The 26,504-nt window shown below is 39.9% G+C and overlaps 1 protein-coding gene across 1 annotated transcript in view; it reads right to left on the bottom strand.

Moving 5' to 3' along the window:
- Nucleotides 1–26,504, bottom strand: part of si:ch211-264f5.2 (uncharacterized protein LOC570749 homolog) — a 78,893-nt gene that overhangs the window by 1,414 nt on the left and 50,975 nt on the right. The gene's annotated exons all lie outside the window — the stretch shown is intronic.

Genomic DNA, 26,504 nt, shown 5'->3' with positions numbered 1-26,504 from the left:
GGCATCCTCCTCGCCTGCTCGATGGCAAGGGATCTTCAGCAGCGCTTCCCTCCTTCTCCCGGGTTTCGGCACCACTGTAATGAATTAAACCTTGCTAATCATCGGGAAGAAGGAGGCGGGAACCGGCGGACAATCAAACAACATTTTAATAAAGCAAAATAAACACAAAACAGCGCACCAGCCCCTCACGGACGACTGGTGCGCGCAAATAAAAACCAAAACACAACTAAAAGCCCAGGCCTGGTCCTCTCTCGTCCTTCACTGTCGTCGCTCCAGTTTTATATCCTTCTATCTCCTACGTGGGACTCGAGTGATTTGCCCAATCACTGCCGGCCTCACTCGTGTTCCCACGTCCCTCGGCCCCGCCCCACTCGCCACACACCCAATACGGTCTCTGAAACAAATAAGGAATTTGTTAGACTTATACTTAAGCACAGTGTTGGGAAGGTTACTTTGGAAATGTAATAGGTTACATATTACAAGTTACCCTGTGTAAAATGTAATAGTAGTGTAACTTTTTCAATTACTTTATTAAAGTAATGTAACTAATTACTTTTGAGTACTTTTTGATTACTTTTCTAAATTTGTGAAAATTAAATAATAATAAATAAAAGCATATATATCAATTCAAATACAGTTATCTAATAAGCATGTGTCATATTCTGTATAATAAACTCCTGAAACATTGGTGTTTTTTTTAAACTGCTGTCTCTTTGTATATGATATGATGATAGTTTTCTCAAAATAAGTAAAATGCATGAAGTGACACAGAGCAGTTCTAGAAATTATGTTTATGTGCTCGTGTACTCCTATATTGAGGCGGCAGAGGTCTGCGAGCTTCAGTAGGCCTATGTGTAGTAAATGAAACCATGTCTTTGCCATTAATTTTCAGGAGGGGCGGACTGGGAAAAAAATTCAGACTGGAAAATTCAAACTCATACAAACAAATTCATGGACAAAACTATTTTTTTTTATGGACCTGACATAAAAAAGGTTTAAATCTTTAATTTGGGGACATGCAAAATAATTAAAAGTTATCTCCTGAATTGCATCTTCACTTCCATTTTTCTCTTCAGTCTCTTTATTTTGCCCTGTTATCCATCTCTCTCATGACTTTAATACTCAAGATTGAACAAAACTATACTTTACAATACAATACTCTACAATACTACAATATGTTTATAGAAAAATCCTAATACTGTACACGAGTCATGTTTTTCCCTTACAAAAATTGACCATGCTTTTATTAGCCTATATAAAAATACAATAACCTTGTTTTGTTTTTTATTTTGCAAATGGATTTGTATTTATTTTTAAATAAATACATTTGTAAAATAATTTTACATTTTTGGTTACCACAGTTAAACAATAGTAGCTAAACATTTTCTCTGGGTTTATAGTAAAATAATAAAACGTTAATAATAACGTTTATAATAATGATGTCCTTTAAATAGTATTTTGAGTGATGACTGATGAGCAACGTGCTGCTGCTTGATCAAATAAATAAAAAAAACAAAGACAAAAAAGCATCTTTACAGATGAAACTGACCTGAAACCCTGAACAGTAGTTCTGCTTCTCTGCTCCAGCTGTGCGCTTCCACAGTCCACTCTATTTTCTCTCTCTCGCATTGATTACTCTGAGTCTGATCCAAACCGTTTGGCGGAGGCGCGGAGAGCGCGCGAGTCATGACTAACACTTCATGACTTTTTAGAGATTTAATTATTAAATGGCAGATTCGCAAATGATCGCTTTAGTACATTCGGCAGGCAATTACACAATAATAATATTAAAATAGAGGACCAAATCGACTGCCAGGCCACCGGGAATTGTCCCTGTTCTCCCGGTGTCCAGTCCGCGCCTGATTTCCACAGACACGCGGAACGTGCAGGAGTCATATATTGCATTTTTGGAGCTTAATATTCACAGACACTAGTCGATGTCATGTTTTGATTCAAGTGTACTGACCTACTTTTGATATAGTCATCCAAAATGTGGCACATTCCGTCCGCGTTAGGCATTTCGTTTTTATGATTGGATTCTATAAACCAGACTGTATTTCCGCATCCCGGAAATTATTAGGGCGTATGTCTCATAGTCCGTGCAATTTGGGAAAGAAATCAGTTAAATCTGTATGTGGATGTGTGTAAATATTCAAATGTAATCCCCTTTGTAATCGTTAAAAATTTCATAAGTAACTGTAATTTAATTACTCATTTTTTCTTAGTAACTGTAACTAATTACAGTTACATTAATTTTGTAATTAAATTACGTAACGCCGTTACATGTAACTAGTTACTCCCCAACACTGCTTAAGCAGTATCAAATATATCCAAACAGATGTTAAATACAGTAGTATTTCTGTTTTACAGAAGTATATTTTGACCTTACCTGCTTTCATAAGTGGTTTTGGGTTCACATGTCAGATCTTTATGCTGTGTCCACACCAAACGCGAATAGAGCGTCAAATTCGCGTCTACCGCGTCTAGTTTGTCGCTTGACCATTTTGAGATCATTCGCTTCATTCGCGCGAGTAATTCGCTTCATTCGCGCGTGAAATTAACTTCACAACAGACGCGAATTCGCATCATGGGGGGGCTTCTGCCAGCTGAGTTCACACAGCACTTTCAACCGCCATTTTTATTCGGATAATTTTCTAAATATTACTGTTATTGTGTCATGAAATGTAGTTTTAAAAGTATTTCAGGCGAGAATGTAGTTGTTTTAAACTCAAATATGCGGTTTATTTATAATGACAGCGTCTATTTAAAAAATGTGTTTCGCCGATCTCGGAGATGAGCTCCATGCGATCAGCGGGAGCTCCGTCATCATGTATCCGCCGAGAGCAGCCTCACCTCGGCTAGATCTTCTGACATTTGCCGCTGGCTCTGATGTCTCTTTAGTGGTTCAAGATAAAATATAATTCGTTTGGGGTAAAATGAAACGTTTCTTATCTTTGGCCTTTATTCAATTTATCTATTAATATGTTTATATATATATATATATATATATATATATATATATATATATATATATATATATATATATATATATATATATATATAGCTCCTTTTTATTCCTGTCTCTGTAGAAAAATGAACTTTTGTAATATAGCTCTGGTTGACTGCTCACTGACAACATCAGTCGTTCCTCCTTGTTGAATGAGTGGAGAAGGGTATTCCTGCACAACCGGAGGCTGCAAGAACATACTGTTGAATGAATGACTCCTAGCAGGCTCCTGATTGGTTAACGCGGCGCGAATTGACGCCAAAGTTCAAATTTTTCAACTCGGGCGGCAGACGAGAATTCGCGTCAAACACTAAATGCACAAAAAGCACCATTCGCAGTTAACGCGCGTTTCGCGCGAAGCGCTCTATTCGCGCGAACTAGACGCGCGAATGAGGCGAATTTATGGAAAGCCAAAGTAGTCACTTATGGAAAGCCAAAGTAGTCACAAACGCCTGCTCGGGCGTCTGATTGCATCTTGGCACGTCAAAAGCGCGCGATTTAACAGCAATGCGCGCGTCCTTGACGCGCGATTTGCCATAACAACGCGCGTTCTTAGCGTGCGCTTTGGGATTGTGGACAACGCGCGCCAGAAACGCGCGTTTTGGTGTATCCAAACGCGCGTCCTTGACGTGTGATTTACTGTAAAAACGCACGTTCTTAGCGTGCGCTTTGGAGTCACCAAAGACGCGCGTTTTTGACGTGCGTTTATCATAATAGAAACGGGCGTCCAAGACGTGCGTTTTGAGTCGGACAAAACGCACGTTTTGAACGTGTAAACAGGTCAACCAAACTGGCGGTGCAAACGTCTTTTGAAGTATCCAAACAGGCGAAAGAAACGTGCGCTCTCGTAGTGTTTTCAAAATGGTACGTCGGAAGCGTGTGCTCACTTCATAGGGCAGGAGTCTGTAATGCTTTGTCCGCTATATATGGGCTATTACGGTAGCCTGAGGCATGGCTGCCGCATACATATATATATATTTTCTACTCAGTCATAATGAGGGATGTTATGTTGTTTAAACGACACATTTTAATTGTATGTTGTTAAGCTTCATTAAAGAAATGTGTCTGATACACTCTCTATTATAGATCAGTGGTGTTGTACAGTTTAGCCTACATGATGTCAGTTGTTGTTAATTTTAGCTGCTATCTAACTTTACCTGTGTAGCACCATGTAATGATATTATGTCATGGCCATGAGTTTCATGCGTAAACAAACCTGTGAGACCATAACAACAAGGTATTGTCAGAGTTGGATTCATGAATGTTTTATTTTGAATTAAGACTATTATATTAATATATATATTTTAAATTATTAAATTATTATAATGACCATAGGCCTTGTCTACCGGCTGTATGCGATCGTCAGCATTCAAATTAAGTTTATAATGAATAAATGTTATATAAAGTGCATAATATAAAATAGGCCTAAAAGTAAAATATTTGATCATTGTCTTGTGATATCCATTAACTGATCGTCTTTCCCCCGTATTATTTCTATATTATTATTATTACACTATTATTATTGGTTATATTTGTATTTATATTATATTGGTCATATTTTTTATATATATTTTTTCACCTTCATTTCGATCTCCTTAACGTTCTGAATACTTTTGTAACTAATAGCCTACTGTAAATGCTGGACACACCAATCATGCTTTGATTATGCTGACTGGATTTTTTGCTGGAATGCAGTCAAAGTCATACGGGTATTCTATAGTCTTTGGTTTAAATGTAACATATATTTCATCTCATTTCATCTAAATAACGAGACTGTCCTCATTAACGACCACATATTTCGTTTGTGCAAGCATCAAGCGCCCTCTAGCGGCCTTATGACAGTCTCGTTTGTCGGGTGTGTCGTCATTACCTTTGACTGTCGTTACCATCGTTACCTATCACAAAAAAGAGCAGTGACCCAGAGCCATATAGAGGGAATTACAGACCAATAGCGCTTACATCAAATTTATGTAAGGTGATGGAAAAAATAATTGTAAACAGGCTTAATTATGTACTTGAGAGCAAGGGAGCCTTGACATCTCAATATGGTTTTAGGAAAGTACGATCAACATTAGATGCATTAGTAAAACTGGAAACAGATGTAAAGAAAGCTAAAGCGGTTAAAGAGAGATTAGTGGCAGTTTACTTTGATATTGAAAAAGCATATGATATGTTGTGGAAGGAGGGATTACTTATTAAAATGAAGAGCATAGAAGGAATAATGTATAATTTGGTTTTAAGTTTTTTATTTGACAGAAAAATTCAAGTTAAAGTGGGTGGTGAAGTATCTCAAATTCTAAGTGTGGAAAACGGAACTCCTCAGGGAAGTGTGATTATTCCTATATTATTTAATATAATGATATATTTGGAAAATTGGCTCTGGGAATCAGCACTGGGTTATACGCAGATGATGGTATAATGTGGAAAAGAGGAAGGAATATGTCTTTTAATATGAATAAAATTCAAGAAGCTATAGAAGTAGTTGAAAAATGGTCGTTAGAATAGGGATTTAAATTCTCAATATCTAAAACATGTTACCAAATATTTACAAGGATGAAAATGAAAGAGAATCAACTACTTAAATTATATGGGTCTTCTTTAGATAAAGTTTCAAAATTTAAGTAGTATGGTTTGATGACAAATTATCATGGAAGGACCATGTAGATTTTATATTAAAGAAATGTGGAAAAATTTTAAATGTAATGAGCACAGTAGCATGTCAAGATTGGGGTGCTGATAAACAGTCAATAAAGAGCATTTATGTTGGGCTTATGCAATCAACCCTAGACTATGGATGTATTGTTTATGAGTCGGCATCATCAACGTTGTTAAATAAATTAGATGTCATGCAAGCTAAAGCATTAAGACTAATTTTAGGAGCAGTTAAAGCCACACCCATTGCAGCATTACAAGTAGAGACATCAGAAATGTCATAAGACAGAAACTAGCAATGGCATACTGGGTAAACCTGCTAGGACAAAAAAGATAGTCATCCTGTAAGGGAAGTTATGAATGATTGCTGGGAAATTTTAAATGCAACTGGTAAAGGATTTGCATGGAAAATAAAGAAGTGGGTTAATGAAGCTGGGCTAGAGTCAATATCATTTGCTCCAATAGTGGTAGTATCCCCAATTCCACCCTGGATAATAGATCAACTGGAAATAGACATAAAATTACATGAAAACAGAAGGGTAATGAATGACTCAGGTTAAATACATATGTATATGAGTATATAAAAAAAAATCATACTACACACGTTTCTTCAAATTTATACAGATGGGTCAAAGAGTAAAGAGACTGGAAGGACAGGGGCTGCATACTATGTTCCAGAGTTTGAGGTGAGGAAGGCTGGAAGGATAACAGATGGTGCTTCAGTATATACAGCAGAGAGGATAGCTATTTTAATGGCACTAGAGTGGGTGTATGAAGTTAGACCGGATAAAGTAATAATGTGTTCTGATTCAATGGCAGTCCTTTTGAGCTTACAATCATTGGAAACAAATAGGACATGTTAACTGAAATCATGATAAGGTTATACGGTTTACGACAGATAAGAATAATAATTAAATTTATGTGGGTACCAGCACACGTGGGAATTCAAGGTAACGAGGAAGCAGACAAGATTGCCAAATAATCAATTAAAAATAAAGATTGCACTCAGTAGATCAGAAGGAAAACATTTAATTTCAGAAGCATGCGTTAGAAAAATGGTAGACAGTTTGGGACTCATGTCATGCAGGTCGACACAAGGTTCCAAAAACCATAAAGAAAAGCAAAATACTTCACAACTTAAGTAGAAAAGAGCAAGTTATTTTCAAACATTTACGAACAGGACATTCAAATCTAAATCACACTTTACACGTTATAGGGAAACATGACACAGATCTATGTGATGTCTGTTCAGTAGAGGAAACAGAGCATGTTATGCAGATATGCAAGACTTACAAAATACAAAGGAGGATTCTTAAGGAAGAATTACAAGCAGTAGGATGCCAAGAATTTAATATAACTAGCTTATTAAATGATGCTCTAAATTCAAGGAAACAAATGCATGCAGTCATGAGATTTATTAAGAATAGTGGTCTATATAATAGCATAAATTCATTCTTTTTTACACTCCATCACAGTAGGTGGCGGTATGCACCTTGGAAGTTAGTTCGTAACCCGGCATTAAAATCAAAGAAGAAGAAGAGCCATGTAGAGATGTGGCTCTGGCTGACCCAACATTTTACCGAGCGTCGTTGTCCAGGTGTGTAAACTATTTTATTTTATGTTTTGTTTTTTAATCTACTGTTCTGATTCTCTGCATTTAATGTCAAAGTAAGTGCAGTTTGACGTTTTCTTTTCAAATCTGTTGCGAATGGCAGTGAACGAATGTGTGTCGATGGCAACGAATGTGACCACAACACTTACCATATTATTTACCATGATAACTGTTTTACTGTGGAATTTATAGTTAGAACACATTAACCACAATGCCATGGCTTTAATACCTTTTTGTAATGTAATTGTAATTCAGTGTTTTTCTTTTATTTTCTGTTTTGCAGTTTCTTCATATCACACACATCTCCAGCTCCTATAACAATATTCAGTGTCCAGCAGCTCTTTGTGAATCTCTCTCTCTCTCTCTCTCTCTCTCTCTCTCTCTGGTAAATGGTAAATTCACCATTTAATTTTGTGAACAACACATATAATCACAATGGTTGTTTTAAGTAAGACATTAATATTTAGTCAAATTAATGAAATTCAGTTAGATGAAGAGCTGGCAGAAAGCTGCATTAGAAGAGACTGCATGGACTTCATGCACAACTGAAGGAGATGAATCAAGGAAAGATCAACATGAGTCCTGTTCTGTATTATAATGAAGATGATCATGCACATTACTGATGTCTAGCACCTGAGCAGGACAAAGATGAGACATTCTTTACAGAGATTTATGAATTAGGTCTTTTATATTATGATTCTTTGCATTGCATGAATTGTATGACTTTTGCACCATAAACTGCACACTGTCACACATTGTCTTACTGAATGACACATTGGCCTTGTATGATAGTACAATAAGTGTCACAATATGTATTTGTTGTCTTTGTTTACTGTCAGCACTGTATTATTGCCCTTAATCTAATGAAATAAATTGAGCCTTTTCCAAATGGGCACTTATGTAGATTTTATGATGTCTTAATACTAAGATAAGTATGACGTCCAACTTACATAATGGTATGTTTTTGCTAAGACAATCTAAAAATGTGTCTCAACAGTTTGTTGCCAATGATGAGAATAGAGAATAATTTTTCACAATATAGCAATACATCATTGTTAACTGAAGGTATTACTGACGTAATAATAACAGCAAAAATTACTTTGCAACATTAAACGTTTTTTTTTTATTTGGGTTAAAAGAAAGTGTACTTCAAAGCCAATGGCAACCCAGTTGAGCAGAAGCCTCACACTTACTTGTCCATATATGGTCATCCATGACAGGCTCTTCCAGGTTCTTGTGGTGAATGGAAAGGTTCAGTTTATTTCCCCCCACTAAATATAAAACTAAAACGACAGATTTGCATTGTGGGGTAAACCTGATTCAGCAATAGATTTTTTGATTACAGTTATTTATTTTCAAACAAGGGCCTAATATTTCCCATTGTACACATTCTTTACACTAATAATAATTAATGTACAATATTTAAGCTCAACATTTTTGCATATAATGTATAAAAAATATATATAATAAATAATATATATAATAGTGTATTGAATGTATACATTTAATCACTTCTGTGTTTATTGGAGGTGTATGTCCGATCTTGCCATTCTTAGCCCTACCAGTTGAACTATAGGAATAAATAGTAAAATAATAATAAAAAAATTTAAAAAACACAGGCATAAAAATTACACACATTTGTAGTAATTTCCATATTAGTGTTTATTTATATGCCAAACTTTTCAGACAAACATAACGCCCATAACACCATTCTCTCTCTCCAGTTTTTGTGTCACTATGAAGAAATAAAAACAAAAAAGTAGTTATTATAAAAATTATATTATAGTGGATAAACAACTTTTAAAAAGTACTGATTGATAAAGTAACTGATAGATATATATAACAGAAAAACCTCTTTAAAACAAAATGGCTTAATATTGAAAATAAGTAAATAAATAATAAATTTTCAATTTGTTTGCAGAGAATGTAAGATAATAAGATGCCAAATAATATTTTTACAAACCCGATTCAAAGGTTATTTGGTGACGACACACCCGACAAACGAGACTGTCATAAGGCCGCTAGAGGGCGCTTGATACTTGCACAAACGACATAAGTGGTCGTTTTTAGGAGGACAGTCTCGTTATTTAGATGAAATGAGATGAAATATATGTTACATTTAAACTAAAGACTATAGAATACCCGTATGACTTTGACTGCATTCCAGCAAAAAATCCAGTCAGCATAATCAATTCCAGCAAAAAATCCAGTCAGCATAATCAAAGCATGATTGGTGTGTCCAGCATTTACAGTAGGCTATTATTTACAAAAGTATTCAGAACGTTAAGGAGATCGAAATGAAGGTGAAAAAATATAACCAATAATAATAGTGTAATAATAATAATATAGAAATAATATGGGGGAAAGACGATCAGTTAGTTAATGGACTCACAAGACAATGATCAAATATTTTACTTTTAGGCCTATTTTATATTATGCACTTTATATAACATTTATTCATGATAAACTTAATTTGAATGCTGACGATCGCATACAGCCGGTAGACAAGGCCTATGGTCATTATAATAATTTAATAATTTAAAAAAATATATATATTAATATAATAGTCTTAATTCAAAATAAAACATTAATGAATCCAACTCTGACAATACCTTGTTGTTATGGTCTCACAGGTTTGTTTACGCATGAAACTCATGGCCATGACATAATATCATTACATGGTGCTACACAGGTAAAGTTAGATAGCAGCTAAAATTAACAACAACTGACATCATGTAGGCTAAACTGTACAACACCACTGATCTATAATAGAGAGTGTATCAGACACATTTCTTTAATGAAGCTTAACAACATACAATTAAAATGTGTCGTTTAAACAACATAACATCCCTCATTATGACTGAGTGGAAAATATATATATATATGTATGCGGCAGCCATGCCTCAGGCTACCGTAATAGCCCATATATAGCGGACAAAGCATTACAGACTCCTGCCCTATGAAGTGAGCACACGCTTCCGACGTACCATTTTGAAAACACTACGAGAGCGCACGTTCCTTTCGCCTGTTTGGATACTTCAAAAGACGTTTGCACCGCCAGTTTGGTTGACCTGTTTACACGTTCAAAACGTGCGTTTTGTCCGACTCAAAACGCACGTCTTGGACGCCCGTTTCTATTATGATAAACGCACGTCAAAAACGCGCGTCTTTGGTGACTCCAAAGCGCACGCTAAGAACGTGCGTTTTTACAGTAAATCACACGTCAAGGACGCGCGTTTGGATACACCAAAACGCGCGTTTCTGGCGCGTGTTGTCCACAATCCCAAAGCGCACGCTAAGAACGCGCGTTGTTATGGCAAATCGCGCGTCAAGGACGTGCGCTTTGCTGTTAAATCGCGCGCTTTTGACGTGCCAAGATGCAATCAGACGCCCGAGCAGGCGTTTGTGACTACTTTGGCTTTCCATAGTGTTGTCCTAAAGCCGCTTGTCCACCAGCGTTTCGATTTCTGACGCGACGTAAAAGCCCATTCATTTCCTATGGAACTACGTCAGGCAGCAAAAACGCCCCGCAAAGCATGATGGGTCGCGTCGCGTCGATTTGGTCAACAGCAGCGCGTCAAAAAAGTATCTCGGTGGATACTTTATGCAAATGAGAGCGTCAAAACGCGGGGCAGCAGTCAATGGAAACTCTGCGGCGAGAATTTGTGTATGGCCGTTGCTATGGTTTCATATTTAAAGTTCCAGGCGCGAAAATGGAGGAAAATTGTATTATTGCGGTCTCTAACTTTCCGGTTATATATGATTCCAGCCTGGACATATATAGAAATGTCCAGCTAAAAAATGATGCCTGGAGGGATGTACAACCCGAATTCCGGAAAAGTTGGGACGTTTTTTAAATTTTAATAAAATGAAAACTAAAGGAATTTCAAATCACATGAGCCAATTTTTTATTCACAATAGAACATAGATAACGTAGCAAATGTTTAAACTGAGAAATTTTACACTTTTATCCACTTAATTAGCTCATTTAAAATTTAATGCCTGCTACAGGTCTCAAAAAAGTTGGCACGGGGGCAACAAATGGCTAAAAAAGCAAGCAGTTTTGAAAAGATTCAGCTGGGAGAACATCTAGTGATTAATTAAGTTAATTGATATCAGGTCTGTAACATGATTAGCTATAAAAGCTTTGTCTTAGAGAAGCAGAGTCTCTCAGAAGTAAAGATGGGCAGAGGCTCTCCAATCTGTGAAAGACTGCGTAAAAAAATTGTGGAAAACTTTAAAAATAATGTTCCTCAACGTCAAATTGCAAAGGCTTTGCAAATCTCATCATCTACAGTGCATAACATCATCAAAAGATTCAGAGAAACTGGAGAAATCTCTGTGCGTAAGGGACAAGGCCGGAGACCTTTATTGGATGCCCGTGGTCTTCGGGCTCTCAGACGACACTGCATCACTCATCGGCATGATTGTGTCAATGACATTACTAAATGGGCCCAGGAATACTTCCAGAAACCACTGTTGGTAAACACAATCCGCCGTGCCATCAGCAGATGCCAACTAAAGCTCTATCATGCAAAAAGGAAGCCATATGTGAACATGGTCCAGAAGCGCCGTCGTGTCCTGTGGGCCAAGGCTCATTTAAAATGGACTATTTCAAAGTGGAATAGTGTTTTATGGTCAGACGAGTCCAAATTTGACATTCTTGTTGGAAATCACGGAGGCCGTGTCCTCCGGGCTAAAGAGGAGGGAGACCTTCCAGCATGTTATCAGCGTTCAGTTCAAAAGCCAGCATCTCTGATGGTATGGGGGTGCATAAGTGCATACGGTATGGGCAGCTTGCATGTTTTGGAAGGCTCTGTGAATGCTGAAAGGTATATAAAGGTTTTAGAGCAACATATGCTTCCCTCCAAACAACGTCTATTTCAGGGAAGGCCTTGTTTATTTCAGCAGGACAATGCAAAACCACATACTCCAGCTATAACAACAGCATGGCTTCGTCGTAGAAGAGTCCGGGTGCTAACCTGGCCTGCCTGCAGTCCAGATCTTTCACCTATAGAGAACATTTGGCGCATCATTAAACGAAAAATACGCCAAAGATGACCACGAACTCTTCAGCAGCTGGAAATCTATATAAGGCAAGAATGGGACCAAATTCCAACAGCAAAACTCCAGCAACTCATAGCCTCAATGCCCAGACGTCTTCAAACTGTTTTGAAAAGAAAAGGAGATGCTACACCATGGTAAACATGCCCCGTCCCAACTATTTTGAGACCTGTAGCAGAAATCAAAATTGAAATGAGCTCATTTTGTGCATAAAATTGTAAACTTTCTCAGTTTAAACATTTGCTATGTTATCTATGTTCTATTGTGAATAAAATATTGGCTCATGTGATTTGAAAGTCTTTTAGTTTTCATTTTATTAAAATTTAAAATACGTCCCAACTTTTCCGGAATTCGGTATGTAGTACAGATTGTCGGAAAGCGATGGTAAATGCAGATTAAATATTTTAATGTTTTTTTTTAAGCTGAACCCAGTTCCTGATAGCGAGTCCGGGGACATGAACAGCTCGGATCGATAGAATGGACATGTTTCACCAGCCTGCACAGGGGGTGAGAGCATAATCCTCTCTGATGATTCAGGTATGACACAACTGCTGTGTTGTCTGATCTGAGCAGCACATGACGGCCGATCAGCAGATTCGAGAAATACTGGAGAGTCAGAAAAAAACCGCCAGTAATTCCAACCTGTTTATGTGCCTAACTCCCTTGACAAACAGTTCCCCAGTCGGTCAAAGACGCATCAGTCGTGAAAGTCTCTCGGGAAGCGCAAATCCCCAGCCGAACTCCGGTCAGGAGAATTCGGTTGATATACATAGTTTTAGCAACATCACACACCGCCGTGTCACCGGGATCGTCCGATGCGGAGACAACGGGGTGAAACACTCCATGCGTAAGCCCAGGCTGTTAAATGATTCAGCACAAGATCCCCATGAGAGTGTGCTTGAGTCTGCGATTGCGCTAACACCAGCCAATCGCCTAAAATAGTTAAAACACGAACGCCCTGGGGCCACAACGGGGCCAGAGATCCATCCATGCACTTTGAGAAGTACTGATACGCTTTGCCCTCTAAAGCGAATCTGAGGAACTTCCTGAGTCTCCTGATGATCATCAAAATCTTGAATTCCTCGGCCTGAGTGCAAGATTCAGATGGTGTAAATCCCGAATGGGTCGTAATCCGCCGTGTTTTTTTTTTTTTTACACCACAAAATAACGGCTGTAAAAACCCTGCCTCCATCTAAGAGGGGTGTACTTCCTCTATAGCCCCTTTGCTCAGCAGAGTTGACATCTCCTGTCGCAGCACCGCTATTTCCATAGGTTTCGCCACCGTGGAAAGAATTCTGCGGAAAGGAGGCGGGCCTTATTGAAACTGAATGGTGTATCCGTGACAAATCGTGCGTAACACCCATAGAGAAATATCGGGCAAGCGTTCACACACGGCCCGAGATCATACTAGCGGTCTCAAAATTCCCGCTTCCTGCAACGCTGTCATACATGTTAAAATGTCCGGGCACGAAAAGCTTGTGGCGTTCGTGCACAGGGGAAGTGTATGCATAAGAGCCGTTGCGTCTCGTTGTGTATAATCCTGAAACGTGTCCACGGCAGGAATTAGGCAAACAGATTGAACATCGGGCTCTGCCGCTAGCGAAAAGCGGCGGATGTGCGAGCCGTCAAAAATGGGTCATCTGTGCAGGACCCTTGAATCGCACCTCGAATTCTGAAAACTGGATTGCGCAGAGTGTCTGAGGGAACGTTTGGCATTACAGCTCAATCCAATGCTGCTCGAAGCACTGTTTGCTGCGAGGCAGACAATGTAGAGTGTGGGGACTGCAGTGAGAGGGTTAGATGTGCATTAGCAATCCAACAGCACTCTCTGGTGGAGGGCACAGTCCCTGGCAAACATTAAGGAAAACGCATGCATCAAACTCGCTGCGTTTCGTTGTGTATAATCCTGAAGCGTATCCACGGCAGGATTTAATCCAACAAGATAAACATCGGGCCACGCCGCCAGCGAGAACGCGGCAGCTGTGTGAGCCGTCATACACTGGCCATCTTTGCCAGCCTCCGCGCCGTCCCTCAAACTCTGAAGGCTGGATTGTGCAGAGTGTCTGAGGGGTGCGCGAATGAGAGCTCAGTTCAATGACGCTCGAGGTGCCTTTGCTGCGAGACAGTCAATGTTAGAGAACATGAAGGAAAACGCATGCATCAAACTCGCTGCGTTTCGTTGTGTATAATCCTGAAGCGTATCCACGGCAGGATTTAATCCAACAAGATAAACATTGGGCCACTCCGCTAGCGAGAACGCAGCGGCTGTGTGAACCGTCATACGCTGGCCATCTTTGCCAGCCTCCGCGCCGTCACTCAAACTCTGAAAGCTGGATTGCGCAGAGTGTCTGAGGGGGCACGCGAATGAGAGCTCAGTTCAATGACGCTCGAGGTGCCTTTGCTGCGAGACAGTCAATGTTAGAGAACATGAAGGAAAAACGCATGCGTCACACTCGCTGTGTTTCGTTGTGTATAATCCTGAAGCTTATCCATGGCAGGATTTAATCCAACAAGATATCATCGGGCCACGCCGCTAGCGAGAACGCGGTGGCTGTGTGAACCGTCATACACTGGCCATCTTTGCCAGCCTCCGCGCCATCCCTCACACTCTGAAGGCTGGATTGTGCAGAGTGTCTGAGGGGGCGCGCGAATGATAGCTCAGTTCAATGACGCTCGGGGTGCATTTGCTGCGAGACAGTCAAAGTTAGAGTGTGGGGACTGCAGTGAGAGGGTAGATGTGCATTAGCAGTCCAACAGCACTCTCAGTGAAGGGCATAGTCCCTGGCGTGTTAACATGAAGAAAGGCGTGTGTGTCAAACTCGCTGCGTTTCGTTGTATATAATCCTGAAGCGTATCCATGGCAGGATTTAATCCAACAAGATAAACATCGGGCCAAGCCGCTAGCGAAAACGCGGCGGCTGTGTGGGCCGTAATCCACCATGCGAGTAGCCATATAAATAGCTCACTGAGGAAGGAGAGGCGCGTTTCTCCTGTCCGCTCGGAGGGAGAGAACCGCGTATGCCGGCCAGAGCCTACTCAGAGTTCGAGGCCGCAGCTCGGACAACATAGTTTGAAGAGCAAAACTGCTGATAAACACGCTCAAGTGGGGAAGAGCGAGCACATGGAACTCCAGTGCATCACTATATTCATAGTCAAGCCGCACATATCGCCCCTAACCAACACCTCGTGCGGGGCCTCGGCGACCGCAGAAGCGAAACGGTGGGGGTTAGACGCGAGGCGACTAAGAAATACACTCCAGAGCGCGGATACTTCTTATATATATATATATATATATATATATATATATATATATTTTACTGTAGCCGTAGGCTATCAAGGAGAGAACCTGTAGAGAGGCTGCAACGAACCTCTCATAAGTGCCTCCTCGTGATAACCCATCATACGGCTCCTACATTTCGTTGACTCATCGCGTCCGTGGTTGAGGAGAGTATACTGCTCGTGACGATCGCTGTTAAACGCGAGATAATAGGGCACAGAAGATTCGCTTCATTACTGAAGGAATGAAATCTGAGTGAAATGGCGCGTGGCACCAGGTATATATATGCGTACGCATGCATGGGCGGTGCCACGCGCTATTTGGCCAATAGAGTTGGCGGGATGGTATAGGGCTTCAGACATTCGTCACACCGAAGGTGTTCCCCATAGTGGTGACGTCACCGCAGCATTGAAGTGACCTATGAAAGGGAACTGCAGACTCAGAAATGACACATGAGCAAAATTCTGTGGGCAAAAGGTCCATTGCCAATAGTGTAAACTCACAACAAAATGGATAAGTACATAATCAAATTAATAAATCGTTGATAAACCATTTTTATATTATTTCAAATACATGGCCTACTCCGTGACTGGTTCTTTGTAATGGAAATTTTTGTTTTGTTACATAGACTTCACAGTTTGAACACCACTGGATATTATTTTTGAGATCTAAGGTTAATTACCCACTGTATATAACTATGGCTATTACAATCTTGAGAATGGAAGCCCGTTTCCACCAAACACAAAAAAAAAAATGACTGACATTTTTTTGGGATCTCACAAATTCTTGCAGTTGAGCATTATAAAGTGAGAATTGCATGATATAAAGGCGCATTTGCATGCTGTAAAGTCAAAATTGCGAGATATAAATCACGAAACTTAACTCGCAATTGCAAATTTATATCACACAATTCTGAGAATAGAGATCAAATTTGCGAGCTATAAACTTGCAGTCTTGAGGAAAAAGTAAGAATTGCAAGATATAAACTCATTATTGAAAAATGTGAGGTATAAATTCCCAATTGTTTTATTTATTTATTTTTATATATAATTACGCAGTGTCGTGTCTGGTAAGGATGTGTGGTGTTAATCCAATGTACATGTTAATGATATGTGAAATGTGATCATTTCTTACTTGTGTTGGCATCTGTAATGGGTTGTCTTGAATCAACATTGATATGAACAGGAACCTGCACATCCCCAGCCATACACCAATACCAGCCTGCATCTTTCTTCTTCAGCCCTGTCAGTGTCACTGTATAAACGCCATCATTTGTATTATTTATCTGTAGAGCTGCACCAAGGGATGGCTCTATATCCTGAGCCGTTTGACAGGAGTGCAGATCTCCACTTCTGCACCATTTTCTCTCAGTATCTTTAAATTTATCACTGTAGAGACACTGTACAGTAACATTGCCACCCTCTTCACCTGACACCATGTTGCTGGCTGCTGACAGATCTGGAGTACCTGAAAATAATCAAGCAACAAAATCAATAAGTGATTTAACTGGTGAACTATCAAATGCTTTGTAGTGGTACTAAAGTATCTTAAAATCATTTACTCTCAGTGTCGGTAAGTTCTAGAGATATTCTGAGATAGGAACCTTGTGTTTTGACTGCACACCAGTAGCGGTTCCAATCACTGCTGCGCAGGTTTGTCATGGTCAGGGTTGTTACCAGTTCATCTGGGTTGTTGTAAAAGCTGATGCCGGGTCGCTTCTCTTGGTTAGTAGGTCGCAGTTTCAAGCAAGAAAGCCAGTTCTTGCCTATGAACCAGAACTTTTCCAAGTTCTTATGAAGCCAATTAGTGACAGGGAATGGTGACAGATCCTCCACTGTAAGATTGGAGTCAGACCGTCTGGACTGAGGGACGACTTCTCCCTAAGACAATAAAGGACTTTCTTAATAATTAACATTTGAACACTCTCCTGAACATCCTCCTTGCATAAGTAACGGTGCCATCGGAAACGCACCACGCCTAGCAGTTCACACCTCACCACCACACTCCCTCCTCACTCATGTTCACAATCCTTTCTCTCTCACCTAAAACTCACTCTAAATCTATGCAATGCTAAGTGTATACAACAAGTGACTATATATGTTTGGTATTACAGGGCTCTCAAGTTTTGAAGACAGGCAAGAGTGACACCCTCCTGACATCTTTGAAAGACAGATGCAATGATTAATGCATTCATAGCCAGGATTATATAATTATAAAATATGGCATGATTTTAAAAGTGACCTATAACATCGACTATGCAATACACTTTAATTAATTTAGTGCTAATAAAATTATTAAGCCTATTGGAGAGAGATATATTTATAATGTGACAATATGTCAGTCATCGTGTGATAACGAAAATATGACTAGGTCTAGACTAACGTTACTTTTTCTGAGCAGATGTTGTCAGTGAACAGGCTGTAAAACTGTTGGCTAAGTAACAGACACTCATGAAAAACTGATGCTAATTATCTGGGAAACATTCTCTAACAGCAGTCAAGTTGTCATTGTTTGTGACAACAAGTTGTGAATTTGTTGTAACAGGAGATCATTACTTTGTGCTCAAAGTGATGCTCGGAGCTCCAGTGGTTTCCTCTGTGGGTGAACGAGGAAGATGGTGAAAAAAATTCCAGGATGCTTTTTTTTCATTGGTTGTTGCGTTAAATCTTACCCAGATACAATAGTGCTATTTTCTGATTGGCTGATAAGTGGCAGGCTCGATTAAAGAACTCCAGGGGAGACGCGCTTGATTCCTGCCGGTTTCCATAGTGAGAGTGGCGCGACCAGATAACTTTTGAGACCGAAATGAGTGACTGTCACGCTCAATGCGTGACACTTGAGAGCCCTGGTATTTGAAATGTCTCAGTATGCCTGGTAAAATGGTCCCATTCTCTTGACATAGTGCAAACTCCCAAGAAGTTCTAGAGAACAAGAAATATTGTGTGTCACTTAAGGTGTGTCCTCCCCCAGGTCCTTCATGCAAACTACCTCCTGTATGTAAATAAGTGTCCTTTTCTAATAAGTATCAATGATCCATTCAAATTCTGATTGACCACTTGTGACCCCCTGAATAGGGGACCAAAACTTAATTATAATGACAGACACCACCATTTGACAAGATTAAATTATCTGAGTATTTAACGAAGGATGGCAAAGGGTTCAAGGAATCTGTAGACAGATCTCCCGCACAACTGCTGTGTGTAGTCCTTTTCATTGCCAGGTAAATACTTTTATATTCTTTGATTTCCGAATTAATGTCTAAATGGATTTATGTTTTATTGTTGGAATTGGATTTGAATTATTGTTCTATTGCCTGGTTAATAAATTATGTTAGAAATTATTCTGATTGACCCTGACCCTGAAATGATTAACTCTAGTAAATTATATTAAGCCAATAATATCACAAATCTATGCTCAGGTTAGAAACGGACTAAAACTCAGTTTGTGGAACATCGGGGCACGTTGACTGAAGTTTTAGAGCACCGACTAACTATTGGCATTAGTCATGTGTACTTAAACTGTACCCAGCAAACATTGGTCCGACGGCGACGTCGTGTCCCCGGCCAAAAATAGTCGCGGTAGGACGGCATAAATCGGTAGAAATATGTAACACAGAACATTTCCTAAAAATGCATTCAGATATGTTTGTACATGTCTATAGTTCTATGGTGTTGCATGTATAATTGTTACTTTGACTTTTAGCTGCGTGTAGTTCAATATTTACCCGTGTTGTGAATCGGTTGTGAGATGACGTCACTAATTTGACGTCTTTTACACGTGCATTACACGTCCGATCATGACCCTCTATGAAATCCTTGTGGAATATGCAAAAGCTGTGCTTACACCTTGATTAATACTGCAATAATTAATTTAAGTGCACCAAGTAGTTTTTAAGAGGTTTAAAGAGGTTGTGAATAGATGTCCACTGACGTCTTTTACACGTCTCGTCACGGTTGTGAAAAGAGCTCCAAGCAAGACTAGCAGGAAAACAATTTTTTTTTATACAAAGTAAATATATTTACTTTATCTTGTTTAAATAAATTATAATCACAAACTGCCCAGTTTGGTTAAGTGATTGCAAAGCCATGCTACAATTTAGTAATTATTTCAACCGGTTTTATGTATTCGTTGTTATTTTTATGGAATCTATGCATATACATGTAAAACAGATATATATCCGGTCACCATTTCGGTCTGAGTTGTATGTAATTGCTAAAATGGTGCTGCCAAGATGTAGACACAAAACATAGTAATATATTTCGTGATATTACAAAATCCTTTATTCATCTTTTGTATTTGTAATGTCTATGAATCTTTTGTGAATTGTTTTTTTTTAGTAGACTATCCCTTATCTACTGCCTTGCTTTACTCTTGAGTGTACTGTATTATTTTTTATTTTTTGTGCTTGATTCTGTATCCCCTGTGCATTTTGTTAAATAAAAAAAAAGTAAAAAAAAAAAAAAAAGATATTACAAAATCCCACAATAGGATAGATTATCTCGCGAGACCTCTGGAGCATCTAGCAGGCAACCATGAGGAGAGGACTCGAAGAGGACTCGAGGAGGGAGATTTATCGATATAATTACAACTACTGTTGGGTAAGTACATTTTGTATTTTATTAACGTGCTTGAGTTTTACTTGTTTGACACGAAGGAACCGAGAGACATGATGCCCACATTGTCACCTGAAATTCACTGAGTATGGCTAAAACTCGCTAACGTTAGCAGGCTAACAGTTACTTATATTGATGTAATTTTTATTGGTACGTTTTAATTAATTATTCAGGGGACATCACAGCCCACCTGTCTTATCAGAAGTGTCCTGTTCACTTTCTCACAGTTACACACCCAGTTAAGAGTGTATCTCAATGGCAACACATTAAAACACAACATCTTTTATACAATAAAAATACAATCTAATGCATGTTGATTACCTTTTTCTAATGTTTCATTCATCTTGTTCCAAGGTTATTTATTTATTTTTTAGCTTTAGACCATAAAGATATTTTGAAAATAAGTGCATGTCATTTATCTCAAATGTTTTATTTTATTTATTAATAAATATATTATAATAAGTAAATATATTCTCTTCCCTCAGCTGCTGTGAAGAATTAGAGTCTCTGAGATTGATGCAGCGATGACAGAACACCTGAAGCTCGCTCCAGGAAGAGATGAGGGTGGAGGTTACAAGAAATGAGCCAAACTACTGTAGGGGAGAGTGGGGTGAGTTGTGCCAGTTTTTACTTAAAGTGACTTTAAGCTGAGGCCATGATAGCAATGGTTCCAACTACAATATGAACATATATTTCAGGATGTGGTGCATTTCTGGGAACAATCACTTTCGATCTGAGATATAGTATTTAAGAAATATAGTCTTGTGGCACAACTTGCCCCAGGTGCGGGGTAAATTGTGCCTTTGTAGAGAATGCATTGGGGTAAATTGTACCATTGATTATTGAAGTAAAACAGTATATTTTGATCTCAGAAACTGTAATGCTTTATAAAAGCTAGAAAAATTCAATACAAAATTACTCATTTAAGGTTTATTTAAAGTCATTTTACAACATCAAAGGGCAATTTTCTACAAGCCTATTGCGCCACATGAGCACATCAAAGGTCAATTTTCTTAAAACAAGCCCTAGCGCTTCATGAACACATCAGAACAAAGTTTAATTCAAAATGAAAAAAAATACACCCAGCAAATTCTATTTAAAGGTCATTTATGACATCGAAGGCAAATTTTCTTAAACAAGGCCTAGCGCCACATGAACATATGTTCAGAACGAAATGAAATTCAAACGAAGACCATACTGAACGCCATCCTTTTCACAGATCTGGCCTACTACATAACATCCCACTTGTCAATGCTACAGGGGAATATACATTTCTGCTCCCTTCTGGCTGTACCTCTAAGTTTTTGTGGTGTGGGTAGTTTCTTACGCACATCTTCTCTAGGGATGACTCCTTCATCATTTTCTTTGAAAGTGAAGATTGGCTTTCCATCTACAGACCTCTTACTACTTTGCCTTAGAAACTTTGCATTGATGTCGGCACCATCAACCTTCTCAACCAATCCAATATAGTTATAGGATTTGGTTTTGCCTGCAAAGTTCACAATGACAAAGTCCCCAGCAGACAGATCCTTGTCACCATCATCATAATCATAATCATTCTGGACATCTGAACTCTCATAGTCAGTGGTGTCGTTAAGTGGAATGGAAATGTCACTATCTTCTGAGCTACCGGAGACAACCACTTTCTTTTTTGGTTTGGTTGGTTTAGTCCCTATCTTCTTATTTTCATTCCTTTTCTTCTTTTCACCCCTTTCATTTTCTCTGTCGCGTGTGTTCTCCAGGTCATCCTCTGCTTTATCATCGTCAGTGGTGTCATTAAGGGGAATGGCCATGGTGCTTTCTTCTGAGCTACTGTACACAACCGTTTTCTTCATTTTCTTGAGTTTAGTTTGATTTGATTCTTTGAGAGCCCTTTTCATCTGCCTTTCATTCTTTTTCTTTTCCTTTTCAGCCATTTTATCTTCTTTCTTTCTTCTTTCTTTTTGTACCCTCTCCAGTTCCATCTTCTCAGGTGTTTCGGTCGCGATTTTTGATTTTACTTTCTTTTCATTCTGGGCCTTCTTGCTGTGGCTTTTGGCAAGGGAAGTATGGCTTCTGGAGATACATAACCAAAATGGGCAGAAGAACCAGTTTTGTCACTTGAAGATTGCTCAGGATTTGGTTCCGGAGAAGTGGGTGGCTCCCCTGTGTCTGGACCTGCTTCAAGACCTGTGGAATGGGTTGGCTTCTCATGTGATGGTCCAGGCAGGTCAGCAGCAGAACTGGTGGAAGGCTCTTCTGGGTTTGGCCTGTCTGTTAGCATTGATGGGGTCCTGTAGAGGAGTGGAAGCCCTGCCTGTCTTCCTCGTATAACTCCGTGGCATGACGTGGTATATTTCTATTTTTGGTATAAAGTGAAGAATCTCACATAGTTTTAGTGATAAAACTTAAGAATAAAATGCACAAATACAATAAAATAATATGTTTAAAATATTTATAAGTGGGGGTGAGTTGTGCCACTGGCACAACTTAACTCAGGCCCTTTGGCACAAATCACCCCAACCCCACCATTTTAGAAAAAATGCATCATCCATCAGTTTTGAGCTAACATCATGCTAGCTGTATAGACTCATAATGTAGCTTACCAAAGCACTAAAACGTGTGAAATGTTTTCAAACTTGTCTATAACTGTTCAGACACAACAATCAAAAAATCATGATCATAGAAATTTTACTTTGAAAGGCAAAAAAATGTTTTTTTTTTAACTTAAATGTGCTTACCTCTCATGCAATAAGGCTCTCTTCTTTGCAGGATGAGTGAAATGGCTGAGTCATCAAAAATGTGTGGACACATGACCGATTTCTTCTATGGTTCCCTAGAAACAGAGGGTGGCACAACTTCCCCACTGGCACAAATCACCCCACTCTCCCCTAATGTGTTTAAGGAATAGTTCACCCAAAAATGAAAATAGTCATAATTTGCTCACTCTTATGTTACGATCATAATCATTTTTTCCTACAATGGCAGTTAATGGATTGTGAGATCTGCTTGGTTACAAATATTCTTCCAAATATCTTTGTGTTTATAAGACAACTGTGTAAGTCAATGACAAGATTAATAAAGACATGATAAAAAGAAACCATCTTTTAAGATTTTAGTCGAAAACACGTTAATGCATTCTCATAAATGTAATATTTTAATTCATGTCGGTTCTATATAGTTTAACATTTGAAGATTCTTATTTGTCATTGTCCCAGTAAAGCAAACGTGAAAACAATATTGTCAGAACATAGAAAGGTATACAGGTTTGAAACATGAGGGTGAGTAAATGACAGAATTTTCATTTTTGGGTAAACTATCCCTTTATATAATAATTCAGTATTTTGTAATTGGTATTTTAGTTTGGTTAACAGATGCTAAACTGTTCAAAAACAATAAAATGTGCTAAATCAGAACATGCTTCTTTTTTGCATACGTCCACAAATAATGTGTTATTGTTTGTGATGTACACTTGATTAAGATGTTTTATGGACGTTCATGTCTGACTGGACTGATCTAGAACTTTTGTCAAGATGTGTTAAACCTCAAGACATAATTGATTGCCTTTCACGATATTACACAGTGGGTGTGTGATTATTTTATATGCAGGCTTATATACTGTACATACACTTAAACTATGCAGCAACGCATTTAAACGACGACGTCCAGAAATCGACGCATTTGGACGTCCAGAAGACGACGCATTTAGACGTCCAGGAGACGTGCAGAAAAGACGTGCAGTTCACGTCCAGAAGACGTCAAAGACGTCGGTTCAACTTTCATTTTGGAACTATTTTTCAACCATGACGGGATGTGTCGGACGGACGTCTTTTCAACGGTCAAAAGACGTCCAAATGTTTGCTGGGTAGGGGCTAATAGTGGGTTTTCCGTTCAGAACAACAGTGTTGTTAGATCAATCTGAATAGGGTGAGCCTCTGTCACACCCAGGGGCTGGCTATGCTTTAACTAAGCCACACCCCTTCTCAACTTCCACCTCGAGGAGGTCCCCAAACCCGACCCAATGGCCAAGCAACACGAGAACAAGTAAGTGATAAAACAATCTTTATTTAAATATTTAAAAATAGCTTAGGGAATAGGGAAAGGGCAATTAAAACTAAACTCTGACTCGGCCCTCCAGATGGGCTATGGCCGGGAAGAGGTCAGGGAGCAAGGGGGCCACGGGGATCCGGGGCGTGGGGCTCGGGCCCCGGCCTGAGTCTTAGGTATCCGTAGCGCCCTCCTTCTTCCTCCTCTTCGCTGAATACAGCTCACGGTAAGTACTGGTTCACTCAGTTCGTTCTCGAGGTGCCCACTCTCTTTCTCTTCCTCCACAGGCAACGGCTCTTCGCTGATTACAGCTCACAGTAAGTACTGATTCACCCAGTTCGTTCCTTGGGTGCTCACGCTCTTTCTCTTTCTCCACAGGCAACGGCTGGGACACACAGGCACAGTTAGTTCAGCTTGGTTTTGCTCTCACCTCTTCGCTGATTACAGCTCACAGTAAGTACTGGTTCACACAGTTCGTTCCTTGGGTGCTCACTCGCTTTCTCTTTCTCCACAGGCAGCGGCTGGGACACACAGGCACAGTTAGTTCAGCTTGGTTTTGCTCTCACCTCTTCGCTGATTACAGCTCACAGTAAGTACTGGTTCACACAGTTCGTTCCTTGGGTGCTCACTCGCTTTCTCTTTCTCCACAGGCAGCGGCGTAAGTACAGGTTTCCTCAGTCTCTCCTCGTGTTACCCACTCTCTCTCCTTTTCTCTCCACAGGTATCAACTTGGGCACAATAGCACAGTTAGTTTGCTTTGAATGGCTCTCACCTCTGGGCTGGACACAGCGTACTGTAAGTACAGGGTTCGCTCTATTCCTCCTCGTGTTATTCACTCTCTCTCTCCTTTTCTCTCCACAGGTATCAACTTGGGCACAATAGCACAGTTAGTTTGCTTTGAATGGCTCTCACCTCTGGGCTGGACACAGCGTACTGTAAGTACAGGGTTCGCTCTATTCCTCCTCGTGTTATTCACTCTCTCTCTCCTTTTCTCTCCACAGATATCAACTTGGGCACAATAGCACCGTTAGTTTGCTTTGAATGGCTCTCACCTCTGGGCTGAACACAGCGTACTGTAAGTACAGGTTTCCTCTGTTTCTCCTTGTGTTACTCACTCTCTTTCCTTTCCTCTCCACAGGTATCAACTTGGGCACAATAGCACCGTTAGTTTGCTTTGAATGGCTCTCACCTCTGGGCTGAACACAGCGTACTGTAAGTACAGGTTTCCTCTGTTTCTCCTTGTGTTACTCACTCTCTTTCCTTTCCTCTCCACAGGTATCAACTCGGACACAAAACACAGTTACTCTGCTTTGGATGGCTTTCACCTCTGGGCTGGACACAGCGTACCGTGCTATCTCCGGAGATCTGAAGCACGCTCACAACATATACTGTACTGAACTAGGCTAGGGCCAGCAATCTCCTTGTCCTCCCACGCCGAAGTGCGTGAAGGCGGGGGTTTATCTGACAGGACACATGGCAATACACAGCAGCCCACAGCAATATACAACACCACGTCAAAATTATAGGTTTTCACAGCACGAAGACTCACCCACCACACTCAGTGTACGGAAAGGACACCCGTCTTCCTTCACTTCGCTTGGTTCGGATCTGGCGATGGAATATGCGGCCTAGCTAGTGATGTCGTCGTTGCGACTACTTCAATAAGTATTCCTTCGGCTCTCCCACCACACTATATTAGGGGTAGGGCCACCCTCCTCCTCCTGGAGAGATCTACACAACGCCAGGTCAATATACAGGGCACTTTCGACTGGCTCTTTGTACTCACATCAATGCCACTTCCAATCCCCTTTTTCACGTCGTCTCAGTTCGCCGTATAATCTGTTCACTTCTCAACCTTTAAGGTTCGCGATGTCTTCACAATCATACAATTCCAGCCTGAGGGAGAGAGAGAGTTAGACAGCTACCAGCAGCGTACCAAGACGGGCACAACCCAGTGCTTCACACACACCAAAGAGAGCTTCCCAGACTGTGAAATAACTTGGCCTTAAGTACTGCCTTGTCCAGCGTATCCTCCAATCACCAACCGCTGTCCCTAACTAGGCACAGGTGCATCGAATTCCCTGATTTTCCTTCTTACGGCGCTACCGGAAGTTCCGGTGTTCTGTTTTTCCGGTCCGGGCGGAAACACTTCCGGGCGGAACCAAACTTCCCGAATTTTGGTTCCGCCCCTAAAGATCGTCACCTTGTGACATCCTCCCCCGCCAATCCGTTCTAGTCCCTAGAACGTCCTCG

The sequence above is a fragment of the Carassius carassius genome, chromosome 8, assembly GCF_963082965.1.
Source record: "Carassius carassius chromosome 8, fCarCar2.1, whole genome shotgun sequence".
Lineage (NCBI taxonomy): Eukaryota > Metazoa > Chordata > Actinopteri > Cypriniformes > Cyprinidae > Carassius > Carassius carassius.
This window is presented reverse-complemented; position numbering and strand designations above follow the sequence as displayed.